We start from the raw sequence: 23554 nt of genomic DNA, 5'->3' as shown, positions 1-23554 counted from the left end.
TGACACGTAAAGTCATAAAATCATAATAATCTTAAAACAGAAATAGATTAACATCAGGAAAATAAGTAATAACATTCTAAAATTTCATGAAGCAAATGAAAAATGATACAGATTTTTGTTAAGAAAATGTATGTAAAAACAGCTTTAAATAAAAAGGGTCTTTAGCTGTTTCTAAAACGTGTCCAGACTGTCAATACCATGTAAGGATAAAGTAAGACCATTCCAAAGTTGGGGTGCAACAGTCTGAAAAGAGCGATCACTTCGACTTTTATATCTAGTCTTTGGAACTTCTAGACGGTTCTGGTGGGTGGACCTGAGGGCTTGGGTTGGAGGAGCTTGACCATGTAGAGCAGGGGTGTCAAACTCAAACTCACACGGGGCCGAAATGAAACTCTGGGACGGAGTCGAGGGCCAAACTTAATATTTTTTTGAAAAAGTGACGGCAAATTTGCACATTTTCTTTATCAACATATATGCAATTTTGAACCTTTAAATTTGGAAACAAACTTATTTCTGCATTAACACTGAATGTGGAATAACCAAATTACACACGAGCAAGTCAGTTTTAAATAAAAGGCATCAGTGGTATTCATTACTTGTGGTATAATCAGCATTTTTAAAATCTATTCAGGATTTATGTTTTCTTGTTTATTCATATTTCTTATTTTATATTCCTTTTTTTCTCCTGTAATAAGTGTCATCGCTGCTGTGACATCTAGCTTTCCCCACTGAGGAACAATAAAGGGATTTTCTATTCTATTCATCTATCTGCAGCCTTTCCACTTCCTTTTTTACTGTAGGTTAAATCTTTTCTCACGGGCCAACAACAAAATAAAAATATAATTTTATCTTAAATGAAAATGCAACATCTTACCTGTTAACTTTCATGTTTTGGAGCAGAAAAAGAGCATAAAACCAACATATTTAAAGCTCAGTTTGCTCCACTGGTTTACTGTGATGCTCACCTGTTCCAGCCAGATACCTGCATCATGGGGTTGATCTGAGCTGAGGAGGAGACTCCTGTTGTTTTGTTCATCTTCATCATAATAATGACAACATTAGATGACAACAGGTGCTCACATAGGTTTGTGCTGATGAACATGTCTGAGCAGCTTGACCACGTTGTTGTGTGTCGGGGAGGAAACACAACAACAGCAGCCACAGAGCCGTGCTGGTTTGAGCGTGTCGCTGTTCGCTGGAGTTATATCAGCTCTGTCTGGACGTTAGTTGGAAAACTTTCTCTTTAAGTCGTGAACACATTACTGAGCGGCTAGAATCTCCGTTTCTGGGCTTCAACGTCAGAAAATAACTGAGTGAACTCGGCGCTGAGTGAGAGGAGTGTAGTTTGTCCGAGACAGCGGAGCTGCAGACACCTGCAGCAGACGCTGGAAAAAACACAAAGGAGGGGGCGCGTCGGCTCCGCGCTGACACCGCAAAGCATCATGGGACTTGAAGTCTTTGCGTTAAAATTGGCCAGCGGGCCAGTTTTAACATATTTTTGATATATATATATATATATATATATATATATATATATATATATGGCATCTGGCCCGCGGGCCTTGAGTCTGACATATGTGATGTAGAGCATTGAAAGTTATAGTCAGGATTCTAAAATGAAGTCTAAAGTTGACTGGTAACCAGTGCAGAGACATTAGAATAGGAGTGATGTGTGTGTGCTCTTCTGTTTGCTCCAGTTAGGAGCTTTGCTGCAGGGTTCTGGACCAACTGATGGTGGTCAAGGGCTTTTTTTGTTAAAACATGTGAAAAGTGTGTTACAGTAATCTAGATGGGAGGAGATAAAGGCATGGGTGACCATTTCAAGTTCATGTTTTGACACCAACCTTCACAGTTTGGAAACCAATGTTTTTGAGTGGCCTTCAAGAGACATTGATTGGTCAAAAACAACACCCAAATTCCTCAAGTTTGTCTTGTTGGCAGAAGATAAATGGCCAAGTTTTTGACTAATCAGGGAAACCATGCTCTCAGGGGCAATGATGAGACGTTCAGTCTTTTCAGAGTTTAACTGAAAGAAGTTTTCTTCTTGCCAGCTGGTGATAGCTGATTGACACTCTAGTAATTCAGACAGTTTACAGAACTCTGAATCCTTAAAGGAGCAGTGCAGCTGAATATCATCTGCATATAGGTGATAAGGGACATTATGAAAATAATCAATTATCTGTCCAAGAGTGTGTATGTACAGTGGAAACAAGAGTGGACCCCAAAACAGAGCCTTTGGGTACGCCACAGAACGTTTATACGTTTAACATGTATGTAAATGTCACATATTAACTCTAATGTTACAAACACTAATGATTTATTTTATCCCGCTATGTTACAGTGCTAAATGAAAGCGCTCTTCTTCTACAATGGACGAGTTTCTTACAAGGCCAACCAAGTGCAATCTGACATGATTTGGTTTATACAGACACTGTAACTTCTGTTAGATCTAAACCAGTCTAGAACAGTTCCAGAGATTCCCACCTAGTCACAACAGTGTAAAAAGCTGCAGAAAGATCTACCAATACTACACTGTGAATTCCCCATTGTCTGATCAGAAGGGTCTGCACGTGTTTCAAAGAAAAGCCCAAGTCTAAACTGTCCAAAGTTGCCTAGTCCGTTTTAAACAAGCGCCATTCCTGAGCCAACACAATCATTGTAGTTTTAAATGCCGCAGCTTTGAGGCTAACAAGTTTCTACAAACATAGAGTGTTGTGATTGGCTGGACCTAAAACATTCAGACCAATAGTAGAACTGCTGAGGCTACAGTGGAGCATGACTAGACCGAACTGCAGAACAAAAACTTTTTGCCATGGCTACGGTTTGTCTAGATTTGTAGGCTAACAAATCAGGGGGTGTTTCTCAATGTCAAGTTGCCTGGCCTCACAAGGCAATGTCTTGTGAGGCCAGGCGTCTTGTTTATGAGGCTACTGTCCTTCCTTGGTCAAAGAAAATGGTTAAATGGAACAGACATATACATCACATGACACATGTGAGGTAGGGCTGCCACGACTAGTCGATGCGTCACGACGACATCGACAAAAAAATAGTCAATGAGTAATTTAATAGTCGACACGTCATTTATTGTATGAGCATTTTTTTAAATCTCATCTGCTGTAGCACGTTCAGCACATTCGGCACTTTCGGCACGTTTGCCTCCCGCCCCTCCGATTATGTGTCAAGACATATGCGCTGTAGTGCCACTCCAGTTCAGCGTTCATGCAGAATCACCGGAGAAACAACACATCATGGCAAATCGACAACGGAGCTTAAAGGTTTGGGAGCAGAGAGCAAACTCTGTAAGTTGAAACTCTCGTTTCACGGGAGCACATCGGTGATGCACGAGCATCTTAAAAGGCACATTACGGCAGAGAATGAAGAGTCACCTCTGTAAGTGTACCTTTTAGCTGCTAGCATCATTTGTGTAGCAACAACAGTAGTGATGATGATTATACGTTTAACATGTATGTAAATGTCACATATTAACTCTAATGTTACAAACACTAATGATTTATTTTATCCTGCTATGTTACAGTGCTAAATGAAAGCGCTCTTCTTCTACATTGGACGAGTTTCTTTCAAGGTCAACCAAGTGCAAACCGCAACAAGCCAATGCCCTGACAGAGGCCATTTTGAACATGCTGGTAACGGACATGAGACCCCTTTCCATGGTTGGGGATCAAGGTTTTAAAGATAAGATCCAGATGTTCAACCAAGTATACTATGAGAACTATCTACCAGGCCGATCACATTTCACCACATTGATCGAAAGGAAATATGAGACAACCTTTGAAAAGGTGTTCATCTGTGTGCGTGTGTGCGTGCATATGTGTGTGTGCGTGCATGTGTGCATGCGTGCGTCTATCTGGATACAAATAAAAAACTTTAATTTTATGCATTTTATGATAAAAAAGTTTGCTGACTGAGAAATTAGGAACCTAATATAAGTCTAAGCATAATATATATTTTTCTTTGTGTTGAATCTAAACCTGCTTTATGAATTAACAATATATCGGCAAATTAACAAACTTTAATATATTTTATCTTTAAGGTCCCTGCCACTTCAACGCCATCTGAGTGGATCTTCTTTGCAGCTGGGAACCTCTGCTCTCAAAGGAGAGCAAGCCTTTCTCCTGAACATGTGGAAATCATCGACATATACATATATGGACAATGGGTTTCCATAGATTCCAATAACACATTTTTGACCGTGTCACAGGTTCCGTCAAGCCCAGACAATTCCACAAAAGGGAAGAGAGGTGGAGCTGAGGGTGGGGCTGTAAGGCTGGGATCAACTGACGACACCCGGTCGAACTAGCTACAAGCTAACCTGAAGCTAACCCAAAGCTAACGCGGAGGTGGGAGCTAAGCTAACGGAGGTAGCAACCCAGCTACAACCGGAGTTAACTGTGCACAACACCAGAGCTTCTGAGTCAGAGATACGCCGGGCTGACCGCTGGGTAAAACCGGGTGGAGTTCTCCCGAGAGCTCCACAAGCCGGCAGCCGCACAGCAGACAAGCGTCACTGCGATCTGAGATGCGCAGAGCTGCCGCTGGGGAGAACCGGGTGGAAAGGTTTCCATCCCAGAGCTCCACAAGCCGGCAGCCAGCGCAGCAGACAGGAGCCGCGATCAGACAGAGATGCGCCGAGCTGCGGAGAGGGGAGAACAGGGTGGAAAACATCGGTTTCCATCCAGAGCTCCACAAGCCGGTAGCCCGCGCAGCAGACAGGGGCCGCAGCGATCAGAGATGCGCCGAGCTGCGGGGAGGGGAGAACCGGGTGGAAAACAGAGGTCTCCCGAGAGCTCCACAAGCCGATAGTCAGAACCCAGCTCCACCAACATGTTATATTTCAACCCATTTTTTAAAGTGCAGCATTATGTTAAATGCACTGAGTTTTACCCTATTACATTTAAATTTCATGGTTAAATAGTACATGTTAAAATCTAAGCTCAGCTAGTGCAAGAGCGGCAGTGACCTAAAATACATAAATATAATTTTGCTTACCGAAAAAAATGAAGTGGAGATTCCTTGGACTCGCCGAGGGCGGGGCTCAGGGCGGCCTTTCCCCGGAGCTAGCTCTGCGGTCACGTGGGTCTGATGCTCATTAATTATACAGAATTTTAGGCTTTTAATACACTTAAACAGAAGAGTGAGAAAAAAATTCACCCCCCTCAGAGTTGTCATGAGTGTAAACTAGATCATTTAAACAAAAAACATGTTCTGGTACCAGGCTGTAAACATGTTTATTTCTGCTGTGAAATTGGTATTTTTAACATGGGAGTCAATGAGGATTTGCTCGCTTCTCACACCAGCCCCCCAGCGGATGAGGGTGGAACTGCAATTTATTTCACTTCCACATAGGACTCAGTTTCTGTCCCGCATTGTGGGGGCTTGGTTGAAATGCTAACTTTCCTGATTGTAAACCGGGACCTTGTGTGATTATTTAGCTGGATACATTTCATGTGAGCTCAAGTCATTTTTGTATTTTAGTTTTTAGTTGAATACATCTGATCTGTTTTACATTGCGGCATTTGTATTAACATGTTGCAACAAAATTCAATAAAAGCAGTTTGATAAGCTATTATCTTGTCTTTATCATTTGATGGCACATAACTGATCACACATAGAACTAGAAGCTAATGATGAGTATATTAGAGCATCCTGGTGCAATGAGCTATACTTTTATGAATGACACGATTAGTCGCGACTTAACGTCACCAAACTGGTAACTAGTCGACTAATAAAATAGTCGTTTGTGGCAGCCCTAATGTGAGGTAACGTTATATTTTATAAGTTAGATCTTCTGGGCTCAGAAGCAGCTGCTTGACTTTCTGAGTCCACCATTTTCCACAGTGCCAGCCTTGCTGTGCCGAGTGGACTGTTTACCATATTTGGCAACACGCAATGATGTCCTTTATTGCTGGTAGATGTAAACATAAACCCAGTGTTATGCTTGTAAAAATAAGTATTTGACTATTCAATTAAAATAAAGCTTTTAAAGGAAATAGTGTACCTTTACTCCGAACACCTCTAAATGTCCCGTGGAGATTTATAATTTATTTAAATGTAGCTTTTTATTAAATTATTCCATATACAACCTTTATTCTTTAATCTAACAATGGTAGATTTAGAAACAGACACTGGAGGTGTTTGGATGCCAAAACTGCTCTTTAAATTGAATTAGTTATTTTGCACAAATAACGTTTAACTTTTGAAGCTGCAAAAGCAAATCTAAAGAACAAGCTAGCTTTTTAAACACAAATACAGTCACGGAACATTCACCTCCTAGGCCAGGTTTGCTAGAACCGGAACCTGCATTGCCCGAGGGTACGAGAGAATGCTGAACACCAGTCACCATTTTCTAGGTCTAAACGTCTTTTGTTGTCCGTGATGTTTTTTTTTTATTTTTTTGGACTCTGGTAGTTAAAGTGGTTGCTGCGGGCTGATTCTCCTCTGATATTATTGAACAGAGAACCTCACACACCAGCGGTGTTCTGTTGCTAAATATGTGAGTGCGTTATGAGTGGAGGACCTAGGGAAGAGCAGAAGTGCGCTGGATCGGCTAGACGGACAACCGGTTAATCCAATCGTTGGTTTCAAACCGAGCCGTGTTATTTGTTTTTAGACAAATGTGAAAGAACCCCTTTATTACATTTTTTAACCTTCACAAAATATTTATAGTTAGAGTATACTATCTTAGAATGTTGTTAAGAGGCATGAAAACATGTTTTAAAGGTGTTGCACTCGTTTAAATAAAATATTTTCAGTGGCCTCTAGTAGGAATGAAAACCATGTAAGCCATACTCTGAGGAAAAAGTTCTGGCGCACCATTTTCAGAAACTAGAAGTGAGCCACATTGGAGGAGAGGGTCAGACGACAGGTTTTAGAGTCTTGTGTCCTGATATTTGGGCATCTTGCTTCAGATTGGCTAACAGCAACGCATTTCTATCACTGACTCTGTTTGCACTGCAACGTTGGTGTTTTAGCTCCACAAATAACACTCTGCTGTCTGGTGACGTAGCTAATGCTAAAGGTTAGCTTTTATTAACTTTTATTATTTATTACCAAGACGTTCTCTGCTGTTTTCTGGATGCTAACCCAACAGTAGCCTTCTCTGTGACGAGTCAAGATGGGTGAGTCCATGAATGTTGAGTGACCGTGTAACGTAGATCTGTTAGGCTTTTCTAATTCTAGAAATTCTCCGTCTATTTTCTATCAGAAGCTAATGTAGAGGATAGATGTAGGAGACTGTTTTCATGTTCAGTCTGCATGAAAATAGATTATAATCAGAAATAATAATTAAAAATAGCTTTTTAAGAGTTACACACCTTTAAGCTAGCTTGTTTTCCAGAGTTGCATGTAGCTTTACCTATGCATGATAGGAGATTGTGAGTTTAGCTATCTAAAATGATGTTTGTTTGTTTTTTAAGGAGGAGGGACCCCACATTTTGGTTTCAGTTTACATAAATAAATTGGAAATTAGGAATCAGACTATACTGGTGTATCGGCTACTGGTAAGATGTATTGAATTTCCCTAAAAATATACCCTCTTTGGGCGTACCTCTTAAACCTGCTAACTCCACTACTCAACCTTGGACAAGCACTTGTTTTTTGATAGCTATACACACTTTTTTCTTTTCTTTTTTTTATATAAAGAAGGTACATTTGTGATTTGATTTGATTTTGATTCCAATGTGTAATCTTTTTGTATCTGCTCTGTTTTAGCTATGAAGCTCTTTGTGCATTACACCGTAGACATGATGCATTTGCATGTTTCATCTTGTCTGTCCATCTGCCTGAGTAAACAAGAGCTATGTTAATGTGGACGTTAAGGGCTCTATTAGTGCTACTGACAGGAAGCGGAACAACCCAGGCTTTTTCTATTTGTCTATTATTAATGAGGACCTGAGGTTAAACTACCGCTTAATCACCAGGCATTATAGAGAGTGATGCAAAAATACAGGGATTGAGGGAGTCAATAAAAAGGACAGAGAGAAAAAGTCGATATATTATCTCAGGATTTGGAGAAAGAGCAGCGAGTAGAAGAAAGGTGCTGCTAATCCTGTCATTTATCAGTGTAATTAACAAGAGTCCAATGAGATAAAAACGTAAGTCAAAACATCATTCTTGTGGTCAATAAAATTGTCCAACTCACTCAGAAGATGTGGAGGACCTGTCGTCTTGTTTTTACTCCCAGACTGACTTACTGTTGACATTTTATTTTGCACCTGTAATTCATCTTGCATTAAATATTGAGTATTTAGGAAAATCTAAAAATAAACATTCAAGTAAAAACAATGCAACAACTTTCACTATAGCCAATCTGTTGTCTTTCTTTAAGTGTGACATGATAGATTTAATGTCAGTTTTGGCTAAACATCCTTCTGGATTGACTGTCAGGACAACATCGCTCCCAGCACATGTTTGTGTGCCTCCTTTCACAATATAGTACATAAGCACAGCGGCACCACCTCAAAAAGGCTTTTATTGTGTAATCCTGTCACGAAGCGTGTAGTTAATCCCCTTAAACAAACACAACAGTGGAGATCATGTGTACAAGCCCTCATAAATAGACCTCATATATCCACGTCAGATTGAATTGAACATATCTGATCTATTTATTGTTTTTAGTCATTGTAAGACAACAGCACTGAGATAAATGTTCAAACATCATTAAAAACATCTTTGTTTTAAGCCACATGTCATTTTGCAAAAATTTAATACAAACAAAAAGAAAAAAAGAATAATAAAACAAAGAAAAACACAAAAACTAAAAGAAATGTTATGTTTTTGGTCAAAATGTTGTCAACTAATGACCTTCTGCACATTTCATTTAAAAGAGACCAATAACAACATAAAAGAAGATTGTATATGTTGTGTTTGGCACGTCCAAGAGCAGCCAGCTCAAAACAAGCAGCATGAATCCCTCTGCAATTAATGCTCAAATCCAATAAAACACTCTGATTTTCTAATCATTTAAATTTTAATTATTTGATGTCTGTGTTAAATGTAGTTCTGCTTAAGGGGCTGCCATTATAGATAGAGACTGGCATTTAAAGAGGGGCCACCGGGCAAAACATTGGTAAACAATGGAATTAAATGGTAATAATTGTTGTTCCAGAAAATAATTATTGTTCAACTGCCTATCAGCCCTGGTGTTTAAATAACAACAATATTAGCTGTCTTTCATGAGAGATATGTGTGTGCATGTGTGTGTATGTTTGCATGCATGTGTGTGTGATGGCTTGTGTGTCACATATGCAGACCAAATATAGGAAAGAAACACACACACACACACACACACACACACACACACACACACACACACACACACACACACACACACACACACACACACACACACACATGCAGGCTGGAAGAACAAAAAAAATCTCATCAAACTTTTTGTTCTTCTTTTTATTATTATTATTATTATTATTATTATTATTATTATTATTATTATTATTATTATTATTAGGGTTTGGACACTTGTAAACACTTGTATTAACAAATTATTTCCTTTCGTTCCAGTTATACATGAGAGATGATAATATTTTTCTATCCGGTGACCACCACCTTAAAAGTCAACATCAAAACAGCTCCTCTAACTGTTGTTATTCTGACTCATCTCTCACCGTATTATGGTGGCATAAATACCTTACTTTACTTGTTCACCAGGGTGCAAACAGTGGGATTAACAGAGGAGAAAGTGCACGTGTGTGTGTGTGTGTGTGTGTGTGTGTGTGTGTGTGTGTGTGTGTGTGTGTGTGTGTGTGTGTGTGTGTGTGTGTGTGTGTGTGTGTGTGTGTGTGTGTGTGTGTCAGTGATCATGCAGCTCTAACAGATACATGAGCCTTTGCTGTTTTTGATGATGACAACAAAAACATGACACAAACACACGGCACCCTTGTAATACACACATGATCACCACATTCATCGTGATGTTTTCATGTCTTTTTGGAGGGATTATTTCCTCTTGACATTAATACAGTTTTATGTATTATTTTTCATCCCACTGACAGATGCTTTGCAAGAATGAAAGTATAAAAACACCCCTTTTCAGCCAAGGGTAACACATTTAGAGAAATCCATAAAAATTATTTATTTTGTAATATGTTTATGTATGTTTTTAGAGAATTTGTTGGTTTATCATTTCAATTAATTATTATGAATTCGTAAAAGACGCACTAACGCACCAAATCATAAAGGGGGAAGGGTTTATTTCACAATAAACTAAATTTCATACTCACACAAGTAAATATGTGCTCAAGTGTTGTATGAAAACTCCTAATTAGGACAAAAAATTCTCACAATAACTCTTATGTGAGCTGTGCAAACTGAGAAATTCAGATAAATCTGAGTTAAGAATAACAATTTGTAATATCAGTGATATTTTGTCTTAAAAACAATAATCAGACATTGATTAACAATTTCATCAATCATTTTTTAACTTAAAGATTTATGTTTAATTACGACAGGGTTGTTAAAATTTGACCTTACACTATTAAATGTATCTTAATATTGTTTTTTTAACAACATTTCATTATAACCATTATTGTCCCCAATGAAACAAAATGCAAAAAATACATTTTGTATTAGCATTTTTTCTTGATGTGAAGGTTACAGAAGGAACAATTGCACAGTTTATTAGCAGCATTGAACTGAGCCCCTAAAGGGATAAAAGAAAAAAAAAAAAGAAGATGGTTTGTCCATAGGACCAGATACACTGTATTAAACTGTAGGCCAGAATAACTTAAAAACGAAAGTTCAACAGTTGCCTTAAAAACTTGAGTCATGTCAACTTAAATGAACACTTTCTTTCAACTCTATATGTCAAGTTGTATAAATATCACAAATAATAACTATGCTTTGTTTGAATATTATATTGCTGAGTCGCAAATATTATTAGATTACAAAGTGGAAAAATCATTTTGTTTTGTAAAACATACACACAATTCTACATTATGTTAACTTATAAATTTGAGTTAGACATGTATGGTTTTCCATTCAAATTAAAAGTTTTTGTTAACTGAACAAATTAGTGAATTGTCTGAACTTGTGTTATCTAAGCAGCAGCAAAACGGTGAAGCAGGAAGCTAACAACATTGAAAAATGCTGGCTGACTCACGCCTCATACAAAACACAAGGATCTGAGTCTTGAGCATTTAGCGAGAACTATAACTTTATTTAGTGCAGTGGAGTGAAACAGCACAACATTCTTATTCTTACGACTGCCCTCCGGTGCCAACATGACAACAACAAATAACTCCACCTTTGGAACACTAAACAAAGCAAAAACTAAGAACAACACAACCGCCCACAATAAAAATGCCTAAACCCCTCAAATTAGAACAAAATAACTAAGAACATGACTACCCACAATGCACCTCACCCAATGCAGCTTTCACAGTGGGAGGGGTCATTTTTTAATCTATAAATTGCAGTTTTAATTTGACTGAACGCACCAGAATGAGTAAAATATAATAATTTGTTGAAATAACAAGCAAATTTAAGTTTTCAATATCAAAACACACAAAATTGAGTTTAACAATTAAAACTTAACAGGGAGACTTAGGTGAAATAGGAAAAATAAATTGAAACAACTTTTTGAGGCTGTCTTATTTTACTGTGTAGCATCTCGTGTACTTGATATATATAGTTATTATTGTTATGGACATCATTTGAACAACATTTTGATATATATTTCCAGAGGTTGAAGGTAAAACTACATATTGTCACTTCAAGCACCTTTATAGTAATTTGTTTTAGTTATGTTTAGACATTTAATGTGTTATAGGAACTTACTAAGTCTGCTCAGCAACATAGGTATTCACTTAATATTATTTTATCATTTTTCTTTGAAAAAATTTTTAGAATGCTGTTTGATCAGCTGATTTAAATAGAAATTAGTATTAGATGATACATTTTTTTTGTATTTTCTAGTCTCACTATTTCTGTAGATTTTTGATCTTGCACACTTTTGTTTTTAGGCCTAAGTCTGCATTAGTGGCTTATGAATTTGCTTTAAATATTAGCTCCTCCCACAGTGGAGAACTAGCCCAATGAGAAAAGTATATTCCTTGTTAAGTGCGCCTGTTTAGAATCAAGTTGCCTAACTTTTCAGATGAAGCTCTGACGAAGACACATAAGGTGTCAAAACGTTAGTTTTGTTATTTGCACCATTAAAATATTTATACTCATTTGGATGCTCTAGTTCTCCTGCTTCTTAAAAAAATAGCTGTTCCTGACTATGATTAAACATTTCTGTCACCCAGTTACCATTTTATTTAAAAAATAAACATTTTATAAATTTACACCCAGAAAGCAAAGTTATTATTTGGGATTTAACCATTAAGATAGAAAACAAAATGAAAAAAAAAAACATACTCCCTTTTAAAACCAGTTTTCATTTGTAATCATGGATTTAACTTATACTTCAGTGCATCAGTGTGCTTACTGTATTTTTTAAAAATGAAAATCCCAGGATTTACATTAGGTCTACAGCCTAAGGAGCTGGCACAGATGGGACTGTTTGTGTTTCCCTAAGTGCTCAGGGACACACAGAAATGTCTCATGTCACCAGAGTTGCTTGATTTAATAATAACAGCTGTACTCACTCACGACTTACGTCGATTAAAACACACACCCAGAAGAAAGAATCAGAATTTAAAAAAATACAAATGTATCTGCTGCTCACCATTTTAAAAAAGTTTTAATCTCCATAGTTTTTTGTGAACACAGCAACAGGTGAATTAAACAAAAAAATACATTTTAAAATAAAAATTTAAATAACATTTTAAGTAACTGATATGTGTTTTTCTTAATTGTTTGTTTTTGTAAAATTTGAGTTAAATGTTTTGGATACGTACTGTTTTTTTAAATTAAAATGAATAAAGGAGCAATGCAATGCATCGCCACAGGCTAAACTCACCCAGAATTACCACGAAGACCAATTTGGTGTGCCACCCCAAAAAATTCTTTGGCCCCATCTGGCCATGCCTATCAAAATTTTCAGGAGGCACCCCTGCAAACACTGTCAGTTCACTGTAGGCTAAGAACATTAAAACAATTTGGCTGTGATCTGACTGTAGAGCCTCCTTTTTCTCTTTGTTCTTAGGTATGCAATACTATTTATATGTGTTTGTAACAAATGCAATGATTAAAAAAAAAACTCACTCACCTTCTGTATCACTCATTCAGGTGAGCTGGTCACAACCCTCGGTCTGGACTCCCAGATAGATCAAAAATAATTGAATCCAGTCAGAGCATATGCATCGTCAGTGAGTTTCAGATCTGGATGCAGAGCTCCAAAAAGTTTTTGCATGGAATCTATTTTTTCTAAACACCACATGTGGATTGCCACGAAGACAAAGAAATGCAGTCAGTGACTGAATGCAATCTGCTGGCTTCCTTATAAAGGACACTTTTTACTGATCGGCTTAATGACCTGACCTGTATTGTAATGTTCACTTTGTGAAGTGCCTTGAGACGACCCTTGTCTGATTTGGCGTTGTTTAAATAAACTGAGTTGAATTATTATTAATGGTGAGGATGTGAGTTTGCAGTGTATACTTGTTCGTGTTATTTTTACCACGTAATATGTCACATTTCTTATCATTTGAAGCTCCAGTGACAGCAGATTTTGGGAGACGTTCAGCACATGAACCCCAGTCAGTGTGAATGACAGTCCGTCCGGAGGAAAGCTGGAATGAGGAGAAGATTTTAGCCCCTTAGCTGCACTGAGTGCAGAACAGATCGGTCCAGAATCCCCCTACGAACTGCCATTTACACCGACTGCGGATCGTGTGAACTATCCCCGAACAATTACCAGACCACAGCCTGTTAGTCACTGACTGGACTAAATATATATAATTTTTGTTTTTTTGCGGAAGCCGTACACTTATGGATTCCAAATCTGTTTCGCATTCAGGGTGAATGAGGGGTCACTCAGAACCTGCAGTCGTGCTACCAACACCGCCATGCAGTTCAAGGGGAAATTCCACAAGCTCTAACATATTATCTCCATTCATGACTGGTAGATGATGTTTTCCTGCATGTCTACTTTACACTCCTTAAAAAAGAAAACAGAACTCTTTTCTTCTTGCAAGGTCAAACTCTGAAAAGGTGTAATATTTAAAATAATATATTAGTTATAATATGAGATTCATGCTTATCTATATTCTGGCAATAGAAACACACCATTTACCCTCAAGTGCAGCTGGAAATGTACGACTAAAATGCCGTTATAAGCTGATCCTTGCTGAGTGTCTGATCTCTAAATGAACGTTACATATTTAAATCTGTCTCTTTCCGTCTCCACATTTATGCTTTACTCTCTCTCTGAGTTTGACCTTCCAGTAAACCTCTAAGCTGTATTTGAAAAACAGAGGCCACAAGATATTTAAGAGGAAGTAAATCTTTAAACACCACCTCTCTCTGTCTGCTGGCCTTCTCATCCATTTGGGTGACCTTTGAGAACAGATTTCAAGCTGCAAACGGAACCAACAATGAGAGTGAATTTAAATACTGCTTTATCTAAAGTCTATGTGTGTGACGTCTTTGTGCTTAAGCAGCTCGACAGGTTGTTTTTGTATAACTCGAGTTATTGATAAAAACATTTTTTATAAATAAATAAATATATATATATATATATATATATATATATATATATGTGTGTGTGTGTGTGTGTGTGTGTGTGTGTGTGTGTTTGTGTGTGTGTTGGTATAATCCTATGAATAAGTCACCAGTTCGGAGATTTATAATGACATTGAAATGAGCCTTTTAATGCAACGTGTCATTTAAAAAACTAAGTAAATGTGCTAAGTTTCAGGGTGGATTTAGCTTTTCCATTTAAAATACTCCACTTTTACCTGAACTCAAGGCTTACAACAGGCTTATTTGGTGCATTTTGCAAGCTTAAAAGACAGCTTTGATGGATCTAACAAACCCACTGGGAACAAATTACAGTTAAAAACAAATAATCGAGACCATGGTCTTGAATCGGAAAAGGGTAGAAAGCCTTCTCCGGGTCAGGGATGAGTTCCTGCCTCAACTGGAGAAGTTTAAGTTTCTCTGGGTCTTGTTCACGAGTGAGGGAATGATGGAGCGTGAGCTTGACAAGCGTATTGCTGCTGCATCTGCAGTGATGCGGGCGCTGTACTGATCTGTCGTGGTGAAGAGAGAGCTGAGCCAAAAGGCGAAGCTCTCGATTTACCAGTCGATCTACATACCAACCCTCACCTATGATCACAAACTTTGGGTAGTGACTGAATAAACAAGATTGCGGATACAAGCAGCCAAAATTAGTTTTCTCCACAGGGTGGCTGGGCTCTCCCGATAGGGTAAGAAACTCGGTCATCCAGAAGGGGCTTGGAGTAAAACCACTGCTTCTTCACATCGAGAGGAGCCAGTTGAGATGGCTCAGGCATCTAACTGGGAGGAGACATAAAGGAAGACCCAGGACACGCTGGAGGGACTATGTCTCTCACCTGGCCAGGGAATGCCTTAGGATTCCCCCGGAGGAGCTGGCCCAAGTAGCTCGGGAGAGGGAAGATGGGCCTTCCTGCTTAGGCTGCTGCCCCCACGACCCAACTCCGGATAAGCGGCTTGAAATGGACGGATGGATGGTTTACTGAAAATACACATGAATGATCCCCAATGTTCAGTGTTCAGACACAAAATGTTTCAAAAAGTATCAAAATAAATGTTATACCAAGTGTTGTTTAGGCTGATTGAACTAAGCATACTAATTCAGAAAACATGTGATTCCCTCTCATATGTTTACATGTGATGTCGGAGACTCCCAGGGTTTCTGAGATTTCTAGAGAAGCTGGATTAGTTAAATGTGGCTTCAGCTGTTGGCTGATCCAGGTCACATTTATATAAGCCCCTGAGTGCATACGGAAGTTCATCTGCAACTAAGTACCACATATGTTCTAGAAATAACAGACATATTTCACATTTGTAAGTTTGTGTCATTTTACTAGTCTGAGACCCCCCCCCCCCCCCACACACACACACACACACACTAGCTAAGTAAAAACATAATAGCTCTGAGTTATAAAAGAGGTTTCCCTTGCATAATAAACGACAGAACGTTTCACCACGTGTTCTTAGTCATATTCACTGGTGAAATCCTAAAATTGGTACTGTTCCATGGATAAAAACTGAAGGTAAATAAGTTATGGAGCCCAGCTAAAATGTCTATATGAGCAATCAAACAAAAATAGGGACAATGAGAAAAGAGAAAGGTGTCTCATAGTTATAAAATGTGATCGAGGCCACATGTAGAGGGAGTGGATGTGATGACAGAAAAATGTTCATGACCCAGTTTAGCTCTCTCAGCACAATAATTTAACTTCACTCACAGTCAATCACTTTTTTATGGTTATTTTTCTTATCTTCCAAAATCATTTCATGATCAGAAATATTACTGAAGTAAAGTTTTTCTCAGTATTTTATACATCTGAGTCAATGGGTGTTTTTCTTTGATAGTGCTGGACTGATGGCTGACATCACATTCCCTCCCTTCCTCCATCCTCCTCTTCCTCCTCGGTCCATCCTTCCTCCTTCACGTCACACACCAAGTCCTGCGGGATCTGGGAAATGATTAAGGACGACAGTTTCAAATACCTTTCAAGTATCTCCCTGATGACAAGTCAAAGTAGGTGGGCGTGGAGAAAGTGGCAGTTGTTGAAATTGTCTTGGCCTTTGGAAACTCAGAAAGTGACGTTTTCAGCATTTTGATTTTAAAAAAGTGTGCTTTTGATTCTGAATGCGGAATTTTCTGCATGCTTAAGCATTTGAGAGGAAAAACAGTGTGACTATTGTAAAATCAGAAAAGCTTTGCACTTGTTTTGACTTTATTCAGAAAAGAGTGGTTTTATCTCCCTTGAAGCAGTGATATGTGCCTGTGTCTTGTTCACAGTGACATACATTCAGGGTCCCTCATTGTGGCATGACAAAGGTGTGTGTGTGTGTGTGTGTGTGTGTGTGTGTGTGTGTGTGTGTGTGTGTGTGTGTGTGTGTGTGCATGCACATTATGTGACTTTATACGTGTGTGCATATCTGTGAGGAAGAGATAATGAGATCTTGTTCAGTTGAGTCCCGGTCCTGATCCCCAGAAGCCCTGGACTCATTTCTGTGAAAAACCTCTGATCTCAGACTGAGATCGCCTGCAGAAACATAAACTTGGAGTTTTAGAGGGATCATAAACCTATGGAAGTCCAGGATGATAGCCTTTGTTCTTTATGAGGGATAAACGTCCCTCCCTCATCCCCCTTTTGCCTAATTTACATTTTAAATTAATTTTAGGGTTACACATTGAGGTATTATAAATCATCAATTGAATTAGCTGTTGAAATGACCATCAAAGTAGCACATGGTAAGTTTCCCGCTTCTCGTTGTAAGAAGAATTACAACTGTCGTAAACAATCCTGTCACGGCCTGTTGTAGCTAGCGCTAACAACAACAAGCTAACACTAAAAACGATTGCCAAATGATTCTAAATAAGCTACAAAGTTAAAAATATGCACACTGTTGAACAAAAATTATTATTACTTAGTACAGCAGCAACAAAGCCAGGTCACCATCAGTCCATAATTTCATAATCTCTTTCAGCTTCCTTGTAGTGCGCGTTGATGTTTACTTTGGTTTTAGCAGTTTGCTTCACCTATTAAGACATTACTCTTTTACATTCACTTCCATGCTCTGCCATGATGCTAACAAATGCACAATATTCTTTTGCTTTTTTATTGAAGGCCTGTGGACTGAAAAAGCTAACTGCTAGTCTTTAAATGAGATACTGGGACAGTAAACATAAAGAGAGACCTCCCACTAGTTCCCACCCGAATCATAAAACGATTAAGTGCAGGTTCTGGTCAGCGGAGTGCTACACAGAGCTGTCTAATGTGAAGTTGCTAAGGGTTATGGCTCAAGAACCACTGAAACCAGTTTAAAAGCAATGGCAAAAACACAAAAGTGTTAAAAATTCTTTAGTTCAAATAAATATGCATCTTGCTTGAACATTACATTTTTGTAACTATAAGTATGATTCTTACCAATAAGTCAGTGTGCTAATAAACAGATAATTTGGTAAATAAACCATTAACCCTCTGGAGGCAGGCGTTTCAGATTTGCAACAGTTAAAACCTACCTATCTGGTTACTCTACATACCTATTTCACGAGCATTTTTTTTTTTACCTCAGAAATACCCCTGAAGGACTTAGCTGTTCGTCCTTTTATCAGAACTTATTTTGAGCCTGAGAGGGTTAACTAAATGCACTACTTAATTTCTTTCAAATATTGGTTTTAACTCCTTGTTTCTGAGTTAGCTTTATCCAACAAACAAGAAGCAAAAAATGTTCCTCGATACTTCCAACCAGCAAGAGAATTAAGATTGAGTTAATAAACTGTTGTTCTTTGTTTTCTTCTGTTTCTCTCATTCCCTCCCACCCCTCCTGCTTTCCTCCATACGGGTCAGCTAGACTCAGCCAGAGCTATCATTGTTTCCTTTTCTTTTTTGGCATTGTTCAAACTAAATGGAAACACGGTAATTAGCTTGTTACAATTAAAGAGAGACGAGCGGATGAATTGTAATCACCCGCAATGAAGCTCCTGCTTTCTCCCCTGCAGCCTCCAAGAGGCCAGCCGAGCTATCCTCATTTGCATAATTAAAATATACAAATGATAATGGATTTTGTAGTCAATGTCCAGAGGCTGCAGAGACAGGAATGAAGGAGAAAAAACATGAAATCACAATAACAACCAGGATAGCTTTGCCTAGAGGGGAGACGGCGAGAGAGAAAAGATGGACAGGAGGAGAAGAAGAAGAGAACTACTGGAAAAGGTAGAAAGAAAGGGAAGGATGTGGAGATAATAAGAGATAAATGAGTGAGAGAAAAGACGAGCTGAACATCAGAGGGAGCAGAATAAAGGTGAACCAATTACATTTGCAAATAGCATATGACTGGCCCTGGCCTGTGATGCCCTCCCTCTAGGGAAGACTACCGCCTGATTACATGAAATTGGGATAGAATTAAACATCTAAGAATTGTCCTAAGACAAACCAAAATGAAATTAGAAGCTGACTTCTTTTTTACCTTGCGGTGCCACAGGGCCACGTGACGGGGACAGGAGGAGCAGCAGAAGGATTTTGCAATTAGGCGAGGGACATAGTTGGTGAAATTAGGCCTTAGAGCTGAATTCTTTCCCTCTAGTTTCTTGCCTCTCTTCTGGGCTTTGTATAGTTTCCTCTTTTTGCCATCAGAAAATTTGGAGGCAAAACGGCTGACATCCCTGGCTGCAGATGTGGTAATAATTTAACAGTCACACACCCATGCCAAAATGCAGCAACACACTTATGCCCTGTGTAACGTTAGCCGCTAGCAGTGGACAAGGACCTAAACCTGAAAAGCTCTTCAGTCGCCCAAAACAAACTTATCTCCCTACAGTAAATGTTTAGGGGTGAGGGGTCTCATGAACACAGAGGGTCTCCTCTGAAATACGAGTGTTCATTTTCTTGGAAACAAAACAGCTTTGCATGTGACAAAAATGGCTTCTGCATCATTTCCTATTTTCTTTTATTTAGCCATTTCTGCTGCTTATCCCGGAAAAAAAGTGCAAACATTTTATTCTAGAGTATCAAATTAGAGAAAATTGTGCCATTATTATGATAATAATACAAATAAGAAAAGTGCATATTTTCAGTTCTCTTCCACTCCATTTAGCACTCCATTCAGTTATCCCACAGGGATAAAAAATACTACGTTTAACTTATAATCGGATCACATCTGATCTAAAGTGAAGCTCCACATTATACAGTTATTCTCATTTTATTACCGGCAACCACTTCACGCGTAATGACAAAACAAAATGCTGCTTCCACCTTACAGGGCAGTTTTCTAAAACCTTGACATTATATATTCTATAGCGCTTTACACAGCCGGTATGATTATTGAATAAATTATTTTTGATCTTTAAAACTGTATTTTTAAAGCAGACACACACTAGTTAATTCAATTAATTTGCTGTGGCTGCTTGTATTAACGAGTGCCTTGTGAGTTGTGACAAAAAGCTCTGGCGCTCCTGTTTCAGGAAGTAGAAATCAGTCGAAGGAGTGGAGAGCCGAAAGCGACAGGATTTGGAGTCTTATTCATTATTATTCATGATATGCAAACATCTTACCTCTGACCTCTGTTCACTCCTCTTTCTTGGGTAAAAAATTCACCGTTGGTATTTTATCTCCACAAATAACACAAGCCTGATCATTTTTGTTGTGGAATTTGCTAATGCTAATGGTTAGCTTCTACTGGCCAAGATGTAACGGGCATTTGAAAATATGAAAATGAAGAGCAGTTGATCTGTGGTCTGTTAGTTCTGTCTGAGGAATGATATCTGTTTGATTGATGATGCCTGAAAGGATCGGGAGTTGGAGCTCTCCTCACGTGCTTCAGTCTTGCTAGCGCTGCTGCAAAAGAAGCATGGAGTCTGACTCTTTTCCTTGATATCTCCCAGTTCCAGGTATGAAATGTGTGATTATCTGTTCAGAATCTTTCTGTAAATGTTTACCAGGTTATTATTCTGTGTTAACCAAGTGGATGCTAAAGTAGTTAGTGAAATATAATTTCCGTTTTACAGCGTTTTAAGTAGTTTCTGATGGCTAGTTTAACCGTGTCTTCCACAGAGTAGCTGCAGTATTTACAACGTGCATGAGGGTTGTGTTCGGCTCTGTAAGACTTGAATGACATAGAACTTTTAATGTGTCTGTTTGCTAGAAGGGGAGCAAATGTGGAAAGGTAAGAAAAAGAAACTTAAGTTCAACCAGTGATGTTTCAGGCAATTTTCAGAATAATAGGACCTATATTTGGTTAAGTGTGTTTTCTTTTTTTTATTAGGCACTGTTGTCATTTAATAAACTAATTTGGTCTTGTTGGTTCCAGAATATGTGAAAGGTGATAACTATTTGGTTCAGGGGAACAAACAATTGTTTTATGCTGTAAAATGTGTTGCAGAGATACTTGTGAAATCTGTAAATAATTTTGAGAAAACCTAATACAGTCTTGCTAGCGCTGCTGCAAAAGAAGCATGGTGTCTGACTCTTCCTTGATATCTCCCGGTTCCAGTTCCAGCTCTAGTTCCAGTCATTATTGGGTCCAGTCTGGCACCACGGTGTAACAAAGACACAGTCTGCACTCTCTTGGCCACAAAATCAGCAGTCTTCCATGGTCACAAGCCAAAATGGGGGTGTCCATGATTGCACATTTACAGTGTGAAGCAGAGTTGTGTAGGTTTTTTGACATGAGCGCTTTCCCATCTAGTTTCTATCAGTGGCTAATGCAGGAAATAGGGGTAGAAGGCTATTTTCACGCACAGTGTGCATGTGAAAACGACTGGCCATATTTTAAAAAGAACAAATGTTATGCCATTTCTCAGTGAACACTTGCAGGTTTCAGCATTTCAAGTTCAATCTGCATTTGTTGCTGTCTTAAGCCGGGCGTAAACTGTACGACTTTTTCACTTCAGCAATTCTAAGCTCGCGTAGATTTCTGTCGTGTTTGATATTTTGCTCTTCCCCCATGAGGGTATCGCACTGTTGAAGCGGTGCTGTGAGCGGCTGCACCCAAAAAGTACCAGAACCGCTCATGGCGCATGTGCAAACGTGACAACACAGCTCATCAGCTATTTTCCTATTAACACACGTCAGTTGTTTTTATTTATACACATTTTTTTTTACACACAATGACAAAGATTGTCAAGAAAGTGTGTTTATGTCAAATTAAACAGATTAAACATTGGTTGCCTTTCTTTCTTGTGAGCAGTCAGGTCGCATTCAACAACTGGGTTGTCCAGTGTGAGCACACGACTCGTCAAGACTTCCATAGTTATGCATTATCTTCCTTAATCATAGTTTCCTCTTTCTTAATCTGTGTTTGTGTAAAACAGTGAAGCTCCTGTTTATATAAGCCCTCCTCATTGTCTGCATGTGTGTGCATGCGCGCGCGCGCGCGTGTGTGTGTGTGTGTGTGTGTGTGTGTGTGTGTGTGTGTGTGTGTGTGTGTGTGTGTGTGTGTTCACATGTGTTTGAGAATGAAGGCAATAACAGCGGCAGAGCTGTAAGTAAATAATGAGGAGTAATCAAAGTTAATGGAACCCAATGGGAGACACAGCTTCTGCATGTAGCAATAATCTCATTTAGAAGGAGAGGCAGATTTAGTGGATAATTGGGCCTAAGCACTTGCCAATTCCCCTGCTAACTAACCAACTAACTAAATGAGCTGCTGACACTCGTTTTATTCACAGATGGAACAAAAACAAGAGGATTTGCCATACTCACCCATCCTGGCTTGCTTCTTTGAAATTTACATGAAATTGATAATTTTTTTCATTACTTTTTCCCATATTCTCTCATAATGTGTCTGTTTTTTTCTTTTATGTCATAATGAGTTGTTTTTATTTTAGTGATTTCCCTTGATTCCTCATAAACACTTTTTTGTTTTTGACTTATTTACATCTGTTCCTCCCTTCTTTACTTCCATTTCATTTCTTTTCTTACATATTACCTTCTTAAAGACTTCTGTAGTCCTGACATTTTCATTTTTACCATTAAAAAATAATCTCCATCTCCTCATCATCTAACTTTTTTCTTCCCTGCACCAAGCTCTTTCTCCCCTTTCTGTCCAGTCTTCTTTGGTCCAACTTTTCCCCTCTGTCCTGTCTCTTCCCTGTCCTCCACTGTGTGTCTGTGACAATGAGGTGTAGACATGTTCATGGGTGTATTGTGTGTGATGGAGGTAATGAAGGATACTGTCAGTCGCACAGCGGGACAGCCCTCGTTTTTGGGAAAGCCTACCATGCTTAATGTACCTAAATGTACAAGTCTGTGTGTTTGCATGTGCAAAGGCCCCTGATTCAGACATATTCAGATGCCATTATGTGTGCTCCGCCTCTGCTTACCTTAGCAGTCATGCAATTGAGTCCTTAACCTGCAATTTGGTAAAAGAGTCAAATCATTCACACAGATTGATGACTGCACCACTGCCAAAAAATCCACATATTTTCCTGCTTCTCTCCTTCTAACCCAATTTATTTCTCCTGTTTTTTTCCAAAGTTATTCTTCTTCTTCACATCTAACTTCCTGTTGTTTATTGGCCCGAATCTCAAATGAACAGTATTGAACAATAATCTAAATACAGAAGGAAATTAGCTAGAGAAATAATTAACAAACAAATAAAACATAAACCATCTGATTTCCCAACTGTGTCTTTAATCCGTTTATTCATGTCAATAACGTTTTGTTTCTCACTATATTTGCATCTTTTTTGTTTTCTGTCTACACTTTTCACTCCATTAAACCACTGCATTAGTGTTCCTGCTAATAAACAAGAGGCACTCTACTGGAACCAAATGTAAAAACATTGCAAAAGCACACATTTTTCATGAAGCACATGTACTTTTATTTATACATGATCGTAACTATGAGGTAAAGACAGAGGTTATTTACTCATACTTATGCTAAAAAGAAACAAGTCATGGAAGCAATGCCAAACTGAC

This window comes from Nothobranchius furzeri, chromosome 6 (genome assembly GCF_043380555.1).
Source record: "Nothobranchius furzeri strain GRZ-AD chromosome 6, NfurGRZ-RIMD1, whole genome shotgun sequence".
Classification (NCBI taxonomy): Eukaryota; Metazoa; Chordata; class Actinopteri; order Cyprinodontiformes; family Nothobranchiidae; genus Nothobranchius; species Nothobranchius furzeri.
This window is presented reverse-complemented; position numbering follows the sequence as displayed.